The following is a 13,904-nucleotide window of genomic DNA, read 5'->3' as shown; positions in this document are numbered from 1 at the left end:
AGGATTGAGCAAAAATGTGTATACACCTGTAAACTGGCCAAGCTATGAGTGTCTTTTATGTATTATTTTATTGATATATTCTGTAACCAAATCCAGGTATCTAGATACTATGGGACATTTGTGACATATGATAAAATTCCTTGGAGAGTTTCAGCTATATATTATTAGGCAAATTTAGTTAAAACATCACAACAGCTAGGCTGGCTACTGAGAATTACAAGATGCAAATTTTTATACCTAATTAGAGCATACTTAATTTAATTTGTGCAAATGTTAGAAATGTTGTGTAATTCAGTAGTATGTTAATTACATTTACACATAAGACAGATTTGAAATAAGCCCCCTCATGTATATCCTGGCAACAACTTTCACTCTAAGCATTTTTTTGGAGCAGTATTTGGTCTCAGAAACAAGCAAATGCTCAAATGACACCTGTAGAAATGACATGATTAAATCATACCCACATACAGCTAGCTGTTAACTGAAGCAGTTCAGGTTAAGTACCCCGCTCAAGGGTACAACAACTGGGATCCTCCTGGGACTTGAACCAGCAACCTTCCTGCATGCCTTCGATGATATGCTGCCTGGTGCTAAATGGTCTTCATTGCCCCCCCCCCCGTGTTTTCCTGTAGCACTGTGGGTAGTGCTGGTTGGTATCCAAAACCCTGTAGTAGCACATGACATTGCAAAAAGTTGTTTACCATTTTCTTTCTTTCTTTTACAGAAGGATAAACCCGGCCACAGCAGCTGTATTCTGTTTCATTCAGCATTGAAAGTTGGTGTGATTCTGGTGCGCGCTGCACTTTATACTTTATACACAGGACCTTTAACGCACATTTCCATCGGTCATGTACAGTACTTGGACTGGACTCTGAATGGCTGCATTCATACTATCCATCCATCCATCCATCACCATAACTGCTTAATCCAAACTGGGGTTGTGGGGGGGACCAGAGCCTATTCCAGGAACAAGGGGATACCCTGGGCAGGCACCAAAACACCACAGGGCACACACACTCACACAGTCACACGCACACTCACACCATTACAGGGCCAACTTAGATTTGCCAGTTAACCTACGGCGTACACTTTTGGATTGTGGGAGGAAACCGGAGCCCCCGGCGGTAACCCACGCAACACGGAGAGAGTATGCAAACTCCACACAGAAAGATCCTACGTCCGGCCCGGGGACCGAACTCAGGACCTTCTTTAGGCAGCAGTGCTAACCACTGCATGACCGCGGCTCCTGCATTCATCCTAAACAAAAGTAAAATATATAAAACAGAATAGTGTCCAAAGGTAGGGAGGGGTATATGAGTATGTATATGAAACGTTATTTGCCTGGTAAAACACAATAACTAAAATCTCCACTTTTGTTTTACTCACAGCAAGTAAGAGACTCTTAGCATCCCTGAAAAGCATCACTGCGACATATTATATAACGTAACTTACATCACAACAATAAACACGACATTGGAAAGTCTGAATGCAGCAGACAGGGCATTCTACCAAGGGTCAGTGACATGGCGGATTCTGGCGGACATTTGATCAAAACACAATTTTTACTGCAGACATAGCACTTTAAAAAGTACCCCACGTTTTCTTTTTTTCTCATTCAAAACAGTGCACCACGGACACAGGTGAATCATGCCATGGATACGTTTGTATGTTTATGGACAGATTGAAGATACCTGGTATCTTACTAAGTTAAATACGGAGCGCAGGAAGGGGACCCAGCAGTATTAAAAAGCACCTATAGATGGCGCATTGTCTAATAAGCTGAAATAAAATGGCAGAAGGGACACTTATGAGGGAACCAGGGTAGAGGGCTGCACAGGAATGGGGAAACCGGCAGTAGCACAGATATCCGCAGTAATCCGTGGGAATGGGGAAAAAAAATAAAAATATTCCCATAGTAACAGTGGGAATGGAGATGATCTTTACGGTATTCGTGCGTGAATCGTAATAAAATGAATAGTAACACTGCGATAACAGTAATGAAATTGCTTGCATATATTTTCTTATATCTGCTATATTAATTATTAACCCCACTTGTTCTGTTAAATTATTTGTTCTCGCTGGTGAAGGCGAAGATGGGGTTGGCTGTTTTCTGAAAGCCCGGTTCCCAGTTCTAGCCCCGTTAATTGTTAGCCATCGTTGGCAATATCGGTTGATAACAATACATTATGCGGCATTTTGCGCGTAAAAACATCGTAGCAAAACATCAACAGACAGCGGTTGGACAGTACTGTGTGTATGGCACATTTAATGAGCCACAAATAAAACATAAGTGATGGCAAAGAATATAAAACTACAGCTTTAACTTCTGTTGATAAAGGGCGCAGCCATCGTAGGTCCTCCGACTTCACGACTCAGAATTTCGACTGCAAGGGGCGCTCCCATTGAAATTTCCAACTAGGAATTCGGAATTTCTGAGTTTTTTTTGGGATAACCTTTATGTCAGCTGTTCAAACAAAGTTGTGAGAACTCTTCAGTCAATCAGTCCTCTAATTACCATCTAATTAGGGAAAATCCACATGCACAACAGCTCTTTCTGGATTAGATTGTGTACTCCTGGATTAGATGTTTGTGGGGACATATGGGGATGGGGATACATATCAGACCCATGCAGCTCTCTACGACTGGCTACATCTGCAACTCGAATCAGATACTCAAATCACTGATTTAACAGATTGACCTTTTGATGCAATTCTAAGAAAATGATTCTGCACCATGCTAACATATGCCACTTAATGACTTATTTCTCTACGGACAGGAAGGCCCTGAAATGAGTGGTGGAAACAGCCCAGCATGTCACTGGGAGCAGCTTCACTGCCAGCGAGAATATTTATAGGGAAGGCCTGAAGGATCAGGCAGGAACCCCATCATGGGCTCTTTACCTCCTACCTGGCTGCTTCAGATCCAGGCCAAAGCATGCAGCTTCAGGAACACGCTGCCAGACGTCTAAATTTCCATGTAATCTGATCATACTACTTCAGCATCGCAAATAACCTGCACTGCGCTTGTATGCTTTACTGCATTATAATTAAAAATTGTACCATAATTTAATCACACTGCTGCTATGGCAAATTCACATAGCCCCATAAGTGTGGGCATGCAAAAATGTCTTTTATTACCCTCAGTGCTTTTATTTACTGTATAGTTATTTTATTGTCTCTTTCGTTTATTGTCTATCTTCTTTATTTTGTCTGGTTTCATTTTTAATTGCATTGTGGCCACCAGAGCAGAATGTTTCGTTCTAGAACCTTAAAAATGAATGTTTTGTAAATTGTATACATCTTAAACACTGATTTCACAATGAAGAGCTATGTTTTTATTATCAAACAATGAGCACATTTACTTCGGAAGAGCTGCAGCGTGGTGATGCACAAATAGTAACCGCAAACTAAAAATTCTTTATCTACAGAATTAGGCAAAAGTCAGAAGCATTGGTGATTTAGCTGGATTTCACTGCAATTCACTGGAACATATTTTCAATCAAAATTTTACATGGTTGAAATTTAGGACTTATAAGGGACCTTTAAAACAGGGGTGTTTTGGGTTGAAAAATGCTCAAAATGGAATAAGTGGAAGAACACAAAATTGATTAATTTCACAGATCAAAATAGCACTAATCTATTGCTTGACTGTTAATAATTAAATGTCAAGGAATGAAGATTTTTGATGGGCAAAATGAAATCCGAGGCTCAAAGAATTTTGACTTCATGTACAATCAGAGCATTAAAAACAAAATGTCAACCTTAAACCAAAAAAACTGACAAAAATAAATATTTGTTATTCAGGGTTGCCAACTTTGGTCAGCTGGCTTGAGTGAGATCTTAAATTTGAGATCAGTCTGCACACGCATTTACACGTGTGTCACGATTTTATTACCTTGTAAATAGTCTGTAACCCTGGTTATTATTACTATTCTTATTAATCCTGTATTTGTGTGCATAATTGTATATGTATACATTCTGACACACTTTTTAAAGTAAACTCAGGACTGGCATTTGTTGGCCGCAAGGAAAAACTATAAAGTCTAAATATAATCAACATCATAAACAGTAATGAAGGTAATTCATGTTATAAAAATAACCTTATAAGATGATTAGAGACAAAACACTTCCATTTATATTACCCAGAGCTACTGTTTTCATAACTGGTAGGAAAATAAGAAATCTGTGCTCACCCAGAAACACGGTGAAAATAATATTTGCAAAAAATCTAAAGTCAGACTAACCACTTACTTATAAAGCCAAAACTGAGAAATATTTGTGCTTCAGTAGTCGAATCTGAATTTAGTAATTAGGAAATATCTGCTATGTTTATACAATTAATAAATTCACATCAAAGCCATACCACTTTAATTTAGCTCGGCGGTGGTGTAAAATTCAGCCAACATCTGTTGCGCTTAATTACGGAACAAAGCGAGCCAAAAACTGGACATAACATGGGAATGGGGGACTCATGTGTCCGTCGGCGGCAGAACCGCACCTCATTCGTAGTGCGGTCACACCGAGGTGGGCCTATGCCAGCAGGCACCAACGCGGGCGGCCATGTTGCTAATGAAGCAGCTTGTGTTGTCCTAAACCATCTGGAGCGCGCAAGGCGGGCGACGGCATGATGCTCTGGCCACCCAGCGCAATTAACTGGAGCGGCCTCTTGGATACCGTTTCCATGGTATCACAGCTGGATGTGGGGGGAGGGGGGACTCTTCTTGGGCCAGGTCCATTCAGTCACTGGGGCCAAATTTTAATTTGTTGTCAGGAAAATAGGCTCAACGCGTGTCACAGTCCTCCTTTCCACTTTGCCTCGATGACTGAGGCCCCGGCGATGGTGCCAATGCAGGACGATGGGAGGGCTGAGGAAAGGGATACGCCGGAGAGATGGAGCTGGTTCCAACCAAGCGAGTGAGTGCAGTAAGTGCATTGTGAACCGTGGAATCTTAAAAAGCAAAGATAAGCGCCTCAGAGCGGTGAAACGGTATACCCCTGAGGGGTCTCGCTCAAGTCGAGGAAAATGATCATCGATGCTGTGACTTATGCGTGGGCCCTGGGCTCGACGACCGGATTACAGGGCTCCCATTTTTCAATGCGTCCGTCACACCCTTTTTTTCTCACTTCCTGGAGGGCAGCGGACATGTTTATGAATTACCAGACAGCGGGGCCAGTATCCTTGTCAGCCCGAGTCGGGGTGAAATATCTCTACTGAGCAATTTCTGTCACTGGCCTAATTTCTGCTTATTTCATCCTCGCCGACCGGCTGTGCCGATTTTTACCATGCCAACAACTTCCTGAGATACTGTAAAGGGTTGACACATGACATCGTCAATAAAACATACGACAACATTATTGTGGGTAATGATGCATTTTTATATGCAAAAACCAGGCAGCATATTGTGGCATGTAAATGAATCCAGCTCTGAACTTGGGGATGGCTTATTGTAACTGATCATTAACTCAGAAGTTGAACATGAATATTTTACTGCAACAAATAAAAAACACTGGAAAACAGAATACCCATAATCCAAAAATAATTCGACATGGTTTTTTAATAAAGGTAAACCTCTCATGAAATGGTGCAAAACTGCCAGTATTATTAGTTTTTATTTTTATTTTTTGTATAGAAACTCAATTGCAGAATATAACAAAATAGTTCTTTATAAGGACTCAAGACTACAGCTACTGTGGCATGAACAGACATTTGAAAAGTAAAGAAATTAAAAGTTGCTGAAATACCTCAACTCAGCAGAAAACCAACTTAGAAAATTAAATTCTTAGTTATGAAATGGTTACAAAATGAGACAGCACAGTGGAGTGTATCTTACCGGCCATTAGGTGCACATTTATCTGTTTTTTAAAAAGCTTAGACATTTACCTGTTAGCCGTGCACAGCTGCTGAAAGTGAACCAGGAGGTGTGCTGTCAAAACAACCGATCATAGAAGTTATGGCGAGGAGGCAAACTGAAGAGTTAGGAAAGAGCTATCAAGGCCTGTTTTCAATGGTTTAATAGTCAAAGGCAACTTGGGAAAGACGGGGACATGTTTTTACATATTGAAATGGTTAAATGTTCCATCAGCAACCACAGTCTTACCATTCATGATATGCTGCATCCACTGATCTGGGATCAGTGCTTTCATCAGTCACCTTACAAGTTCTTGGTCCATCACCGTGAAGACTAGCTCATGTCACAGTATGACTGACTGATGCTATTAGCAGAGGTAGAGATTTCAGGTCCAGAGAGTACAAATCCAGACTAAGATTTTGTTTCAACCAACCAGTTGAGTATAAATTAAGAGTCACAGTCACAGAGTACTCAACTGGTTGGTTGAAACAAAATCTTGGTCTGGATTTATACTCTCTGGACTTGAAATCTCCACCTCTGGCTATCAGATTAAATGTGTGACTGCAGTCTCATCTGTTCATACAACATGTGACAGGACCATAGAATGAAATGATGTTTTATATGCCATTTGGACAAGTACACTGGTAGGCTTCTTTTTGCCTATCCCACCCAGCACCCCAAGAACATTTTTTTTTTTTTTTTGGGGGGGGGGGGGGGCTTGCTCAACAGAGATTATTCTTCTGAGGAAGGGACTCAAACAGATGACCTTCTAATCACAGGCATCGAGGCCTGACCCGCTGAGCCACACACCATATCATAAAAAGATACACTGCTCTCCTGAAATATATGACAGAATAATACTCACACTATTGGTCCAGTCCCTTTTCAGTACTGTCATGGTCAAAGTTACTCAAAAACAATAGTATGTAGAACGACTATATAGTTGCTAAAAAAAGTAAAACTATTTGGTGTGGAATGACCTAAAGTGAAATGCGCCCATTTACTGCAAATGAGATAATATCAGACAGCAATGTCGGGAGATCAAAAATTATGCCTGAAGACAAACGCTTTTCTAGCATCCAGCGCGGGAAACATTTACTTTGCCCCAAGTCAAGCGGAACACGGTAATGGCTTAAAAGCTGAACACATTACTGGGTGGTCAGGAAGCAATTGAGGTCTCTGCAGCAACATGATTATAAACACAATACATTTAATTACTTTCCTTTTTAAAAACCCTCACGTCTCTGCCCCCAATCTGAAGAGTTACTTCACCAGGCTTTCTGATATTTCATTCCTCAGTTCATAAAAATGTAGATGCAAATGTGCTCACAGTGGAATTGCTGTTAAATTAACTAATGAAGAAAAGGTTATCGACACGTCAAACAATCAGCTACTGCAGAGATGGTAATAATTTTTGAATCACCACAAAATATCCATTTTAATGTATTCTTTTTAAGGAGCCTTGCTTTGTGGTGCTCTGATTGGCATGACAGTGTATCTATACAATGCAGTTCGTTTTCATTTTTTCATGCAAAGTGTTCTATTGAACACAGTGGCAAGGTTTAAGGTCTACAAGAAAAAGTACGAAAAATTTAGGAAATAGAAATGATTTATTCCTGAGGCATGATAAAAAAACACAATTCCCAATTTCACATGTTCATTTTATGTTGAAAAATATTATTTCCGCTGATGCCATATAATCTTTAAACAAGACATGAAACAAATGGACAAGTTTAAAGTTTCAAGCTTCTGTGTTGTAACAGCACGTGGTCCATATTTCAACTCTTTAAAAGCTTCTCTCTAAAGAAAATGCACCCGAAAAGCAGCTCAAGAAAATGTTTTTCATATGAGAATATGATTGGAAGGACAGGAAAAGTAAGAAGTTCTATCAAGCCCAATTTAAAGTCTCAGACAAAAAACAACAAGCTTTCCCTGTATTCTACAGTCAAGGTCGTTCCCCTGAATCTCTCTAGTTGACATGGTTAGCTATGAAAGGATATGTGCTTTCATCAGAAGTCTTAGTAATAATTTCTGATAACCACCTTCAAGTGAAGTAAGGTCAGTCTGTAAATGTGTATGCCTCAGGTCTGATAATATGAGCAGAAGGCAGCTTTAGACGCACAGCATCTACAGAAATCACTAATAATTTGCAATGAGCCATTTGGAAGGTTACTGAAGCCTAGGGATAAGTCGAAAAGCAACAGCTCTCAAAACCCAGTTCCAACAAAAAGAGGATCATACAGTTTTTCTCGATTACTTTGGAGCATTTCTCAAATGACAATTAATATTTGCAAAACAACGAGTGTAATCCCCACACCATAATGCCACTTCTGCATAGCAGAACATCATGTCTCATTGCTTCACACAATTTCCAAATGTTTTAGTACATATATGCAAATGGCTTTGTACAATTGGCACAATTTTCAGTTGCTTTAGTCTTGTTGGTCAAAATAGATTATGTAGTTTCTTATTGTAATAATATACACCCCAAATTATATACGTATGATTGGATGATCGTTGTGTTAGCCACCACATGCAAAACAGCTAACTAAGTTTTTGAAATGACTTAAAAAATGTATTGTATTGTATCAAATGTATGTGATACGCCATTGTTTTTGGTTCCTACAGTACTTGATTTTGTTGCTCTTTTGTTTTTCTTCTATAGCCATTTTGCTGTTTTTGTGTTATTCAGTGCTGGGTGACTTTTTTGTTTGCTATTGTACTGTGTCTTGAGATCTGAAGAAGCCACGTGCATTCAAGTGCTTTCTCTTGCCAGTAAACTTTATAAACTTTACAAACCTTGCAATGTTGAAACTGGTGTCTTTGACATCAGTAAGTATCAGTTTACTAAAGCAAAATGATCAGTCAGTGACAATGAGAAAATGGAAAATGACTATATGCGTAATTCAGAATTTTGGACATTAGGAGCATACTACAATGATATACTGACAATCTATCTAGCCATTTTGACTTTCATGGTTAAAACAATGCTGACTGTACTTTTCATTGTGGTGGCACTGAGTAATTCTTTAGTGGAATTATTTGCTTTAATTAATTTAAGTTACAGGCATCTAAACCACAGTGTTGTACTATATGCATAACCAGTTTAGAGAAATGCCCTTATAGTCTTGAGATTGTTAAGTATGTTTCATAAAATGTCTCAAAGCAATAGAGAAAAACTGTAAGAGAACATCATAAGATGGAACGCCACTCAAAAGACCTGCAAAAGTGGCCAGTTCCTGTTTGTGAGGCTGTTGATGCTGGGAAAGCAGCAATGTACTGCTGATCAGTGAAGTGGCGTGATACAGTCTGACAACTTCTCCATCACTTGTGCTCTTGACGAATGCCTGCGTGCACATGTGGTGGCAACCTAAGGAATGCAACACCCAGCATAGGGTGACATACTTCTGCAGTTCCACGATGTTCTCATTTTTCCTCATGTTGCCGTTTTTTTCCCTCTTGTGTCCATTTGCTTTATATGCTCAACAGGGAACCATTAACAGTATTGCCCTTCATAAAAATAATGATTGTCGCCGAAGCGAGAATGCAATTGGACATTTAATTAAGGCATATCAATTTAAAATGAGTACTCCCAGTGCTGATTGTCTTTACTTCATGCTCTGCAATCAAACCTATGGCTCTCAAAGCAAATTCTTGTATTAACTATTTGAAACAGTGAATTATGGCACGTATAGAGACAGTATATGATCAGCAACAGAATGGGCACAAAATTAATGCCGCAGTTCATACAGCCGTGGAAAAAATTAAGAGACCACAGCAGAATTTTTTGTTTCATTCATTTCTCCATTTATGGGTGTGCGTCTATGAATAATATATATTGTTTTGCAAACTGCAGCCTGGTTCTTCCCCGTTTATCATTAATGAAGGGCTTCTTCCTTGCTTTATGGGACTTCAGTCCTGCTTCTAGGGGTCTGATACGAACTGTTCTAGCAGTGCACTTCACACCTGCACTTTATGCCTCTCTTTCCTTTTGAAGGTCACTTGATGTCATCCTCCGATTCATGATAAGTTAACAGCCATCTCTGGCATTAGACTGTCGCTTCCGCCTTTTACCTGGCTGGTTCCTGGTCGTTTCCAGTTTCTCCTGCTTCATCTTGTTCTTGTAGAAACTTTGAGCCTGGAAGCAGCCTGTGGCTCAGCGTAGCCTCTGCCCAGCAGAACCACAATTAAATGAGGATTTGGTCTCATTTTTTCCCACAGCTGTATCTTGCTGTTTAGCTGTTTATATCAGTGCTTACCCAATTATTATAGTTACAATACCTGCTTTGAAAGAGCCAGGGATAAACAGCATAATCTATATGGAGTTAACTTCCCACCGTGTGGCTTAAATAGCATGACGAAGGTATCCATCTGTATTAGCTGCTCCACTGTATTTCTATTCTATCTATAGTTGAGCTCAACAAGTCGAAGGGAGGCATTTCAGGCACTTTCAAGTGGCATCTTTTCTATTTCTGAGAAGCCAAAGAAGATCTCCCAAGTGTGTTTGAACAATAAGCGGGGCGAAAACACAAAATGCCGCCTCATCCACAAAGAAACGATTCTCTGTAGAAAAAGGGAAAAGCATTCAATTCTTTCCTGAGGGAAATCCGGGGGGCCGCCACAATGACAGTTCCTCGTTTGCGGCGGCTCACATTCGCATGTTAAAAAGGACACTTCCAGGAAAGATTATCATATGTCTAAAGTGATTTCATAGCTGCAATAAATGAGGACCGGAGACAAAGGTTTGCCAAATGTCAGCGTTCGGCACAGGCTAGTGGAGGCTGTCCCTGGAACAACAGGACACAAAATGAAATCCAAATGGCAGGCATATATCATCAACCGCAGAAGAGAGAAAACCGTCTGACCAATAACTTTCCAGTGCTTTCACCATTACTCACATTAATTGCTAAAAGTTATGCTAAGAAGCCATTAAACAAATGTGGAGAAAACTTTTGCTTTTACCAAAACCACCAGCTACCCGTCACCTATCCCATTCCATTCATACGGCTAAACTGAAATTGTTAAGATTTTATTACCATTAGGCAAACTCTTGCCTAGCAAAGGAGACCAGGGATGACTGATTCAACAAATCTGGTATCTATTTACTCATTAATTTGTGTATTTCTACTGAGACAGGTTTCATAGGAATCAGAGTTGTTGCTTAAGGTAGCAGCAAAGGATGGGCTTATACTGTAGATGATATTTGCTGTTGAAGTGCCTCAAGAATCTATTCAATATCTCACCCCGTTCAACAACTGTCCCCCCTACAAAACAATAATTTAACGAAATATTTCTAGTAATATTTTTTCAATAAGCTTTATTTCTAATGATAAAAGCAAAAAGGTTATCTAGACTACTCCAGTGATGAGAAAAGAAAATGTAGTAATGTGTTTAGTATTAAATAAAGTCCGTTGTTTATAGATGAAAAGCACCAAATTAAGCTATAATGAATACAACTTAAATACTATGATATTTCTTGTAACCTTTTGTGAGACCTGATACAAACAGACTGCTACCACTTAAAATCCACAGAACAACGGACGAGATGAGGATCTTGACACCGAACATCTCTCACCTCCTGTTCTGTAGCACTAGCTAATGGGGGTCGAGGAGACAGAGATCTGCAGAGTAAGCAGCAGGTGTGGAGGAGCCCAATAATGTGAGCCGGCTCAAGCAGCGGGGGCAGTATCATGAAATTAGAACAATTACAGGGTGAGTCCTCAATTACTGAACTTAATGCACCTTGGATGCAATTTGGATTTAATGCTTCATTTGGCAGTGGAATTCCAAGCCTTGGTGTAATTCGATGAAATCTGACAGTCAATTTATAAAGCATATTTTTGGAATTAGTTTTTTTTTTCCTTGTCCATTTTATCGTGGCATCATGATTGGATTTGCCCACATAATTTTTTATCTTTTTTTGCCAAACATTGAACTCTTAATAGGATACCGAGGTTTGGCGTGAGTGTTGTGCATTGGACTAATAACTTTCTGCTTTTTATATAAATACACATTTATAGGAAATACTTATAAATCAACACTTGCACATTAGCAATCAGAAGCTGTAATATTCCTGTTTTAAAACTATTACCAAGTTATGAAAAACAGAATAATTTCTTTAAGATATTTGGGACAAAAAACGGAAAACTGTACAAAATAAAATCAATTTTATACAGTATAAAGGTAATTCCTTTCAAGAAGAAAATCAAAGTCACATTAAAAATACGGTCATAAGGACAAATACTAAGGACATCATCATTTATGAAAAGAAGCTCTCAAACTCTCAACTGTCTGTCTAAAGTATTTCACTGATTTGATCATTATGAAATATTGACATTATGAGGCGTGAATACTAAACATCAGACTACTTTGCTGTCTAATCTTAATGCACTTTACAAAATTTACGAGGCCAGGAGCGAACTGTGCTCTGATGTACAAATGGGCTCTGAGCTCATGCCGGGAAAATTCCACAGCACTTCCTATGACTTATGAATAATTACTGGCTTGTACAGAAAGTCAATAAGAAATTCATGCTGACAACATGAGCCAGACGACTCAGGGCAGATAAATCTCATTATTACCTTCCATGCTAACAGCTTTGTCAATAGAGAGGTTTAAATGATTAAAAACCTTAATTTCAAAGACAAATGAATGTCCTCCACCCAAGAATATGAGCATTAGCAAAGTTATGCTCTATAAAACAAAAAATAAATAAGATAAAGACCTGACATATTACAGGGAAAAAAAGATATGGGAAATTAGGCCTTATTTAAGGTTAGTTTTCAGCCTATTACAATGAATATTTTAATAGGTCCTACTAAATGTTTTAGATATGGCCATTTTATATGTTAATGTGTGTGTGTCAAGCCCATTTTCTTTTATATGATAATATGCATATCAAACCAACTTGGATATTATCTTCAAAGATAGTTAAAACTAACTCCACATAGTTCTCGTTGCAGTTCACTAGTCTGCGAGGTACATGAGTTCAGATGTACAGTAATATAACGTATTATTAAACATTCTCTTCAACAGTTGCAACAGTTATTGGTACTGGATGAAGTGTTTTGGGCATTCATCTCGAAATGAAAAGGCAGAAAGTAAGACGAACGATCACTGGCAACACAAGGAAAACATGTTCAAAATGCGATATAACGTCTAGGAAAGGCATATACGTCATTTGATTTCAAGCTTAAATTTAAAAATAAAAGTTAACTTTAATTTCCCAGAGATGTGTAACTTTATTTTTGTCAGCCTAAGCAAATTCTTTCAAACAAAGCATAATGGTGCACTACATTTCTAGCTGTTAATAAAACCGTATTTTTTTATCGAGTGCAACAAAGGCGTGTTCTGCAACCCTAAGGAGTGGAGCGCAAACCTAGGATGAGGGTGCAAGGAGAAGCAGAGTTCCTCAGTGGCCCTCCCCCTGAAGAGGGGAGTAATTGGAGGATGGTACGCTACACTGGCCTGCTGCTGGGGGGGGGGCTGGGGGTGGGGGGGTTGTGTCCAAAGACGAATGCTAACAGCGAATCAGAATATGTGGGACTACCGGAGAAGCAAGGAGAAAGACCCATTTGTTTTATAAGGGTCACTGAATGTGTTTCACAAAAGCCATCCCATAATTTGTCCTCATTAGAGAATGAACCATCATCATGTTGGGGGAAAAAAACGGCAAAGTCACGTTAATTACATCAAGGGCACCACTATTTAAAACAGAATTAAGTTTAACCACTGGATTGCACAGATATGTTCAACCTTCAGGTTGTTGTACAAGGTGTAAAAAGGGCAATACCAAATCCATAGAAATATGGAGGGGCAAGTCTGTCACACTGACAGAGATGGGGGGCAAGACGTTTTAATGAAAAAATCATACTGGAGCCAAATGAATGCTCTGGGGGAACCCAAAACAGTAAAAATTCAGGGACAGACCAAGAAAAGTAAATAAAGAACAAATTATCCAATGAAGCTTAAAAAAACGAAATATTTGGACGGACACACATGACACACATGGATGCTCTCTTGGGGGCACACTGACGCTCACGTGCCACACGAATGT

At 39.3% G+C, this 13,904-nt stretch overlaps 1 protein-coding gene across 2 annotated transcripts in view; it reads right to left on the bottom strand.

Moving 5' to 3' along the window:
* The window catches only part of LOC111854993 (contactin-associated protein-like 2), a 314,095-nt gene that overhangs the window by 85,207 nt on the left and 214,984 nt on the right, over positions 1 to 13,904 (bottom strand). The gene's annotated exons all lie outside the window — the stretch shown is intronic.

This window comes from Paramormyrops kingsleyae, chromosome 15, assembly GCF_048594095.1.
Source record: "Paramormyrops kingsleyae isolate MSU_618 chromosome 15, PKINGS_0.4, whole genome shotgun sequence".
Lineage (NCBI taxonomy): Eukaryota > Metazoa > Chordata > Actinopteri > Osteoglossiformes > Mormyridae > Paramormyrops > Paramormyrops kingsleyae.
Note: the sequence above shows the minus strand (reverse complement) of the source record. Positions and strands in the feature narration are given on the sequence as shown.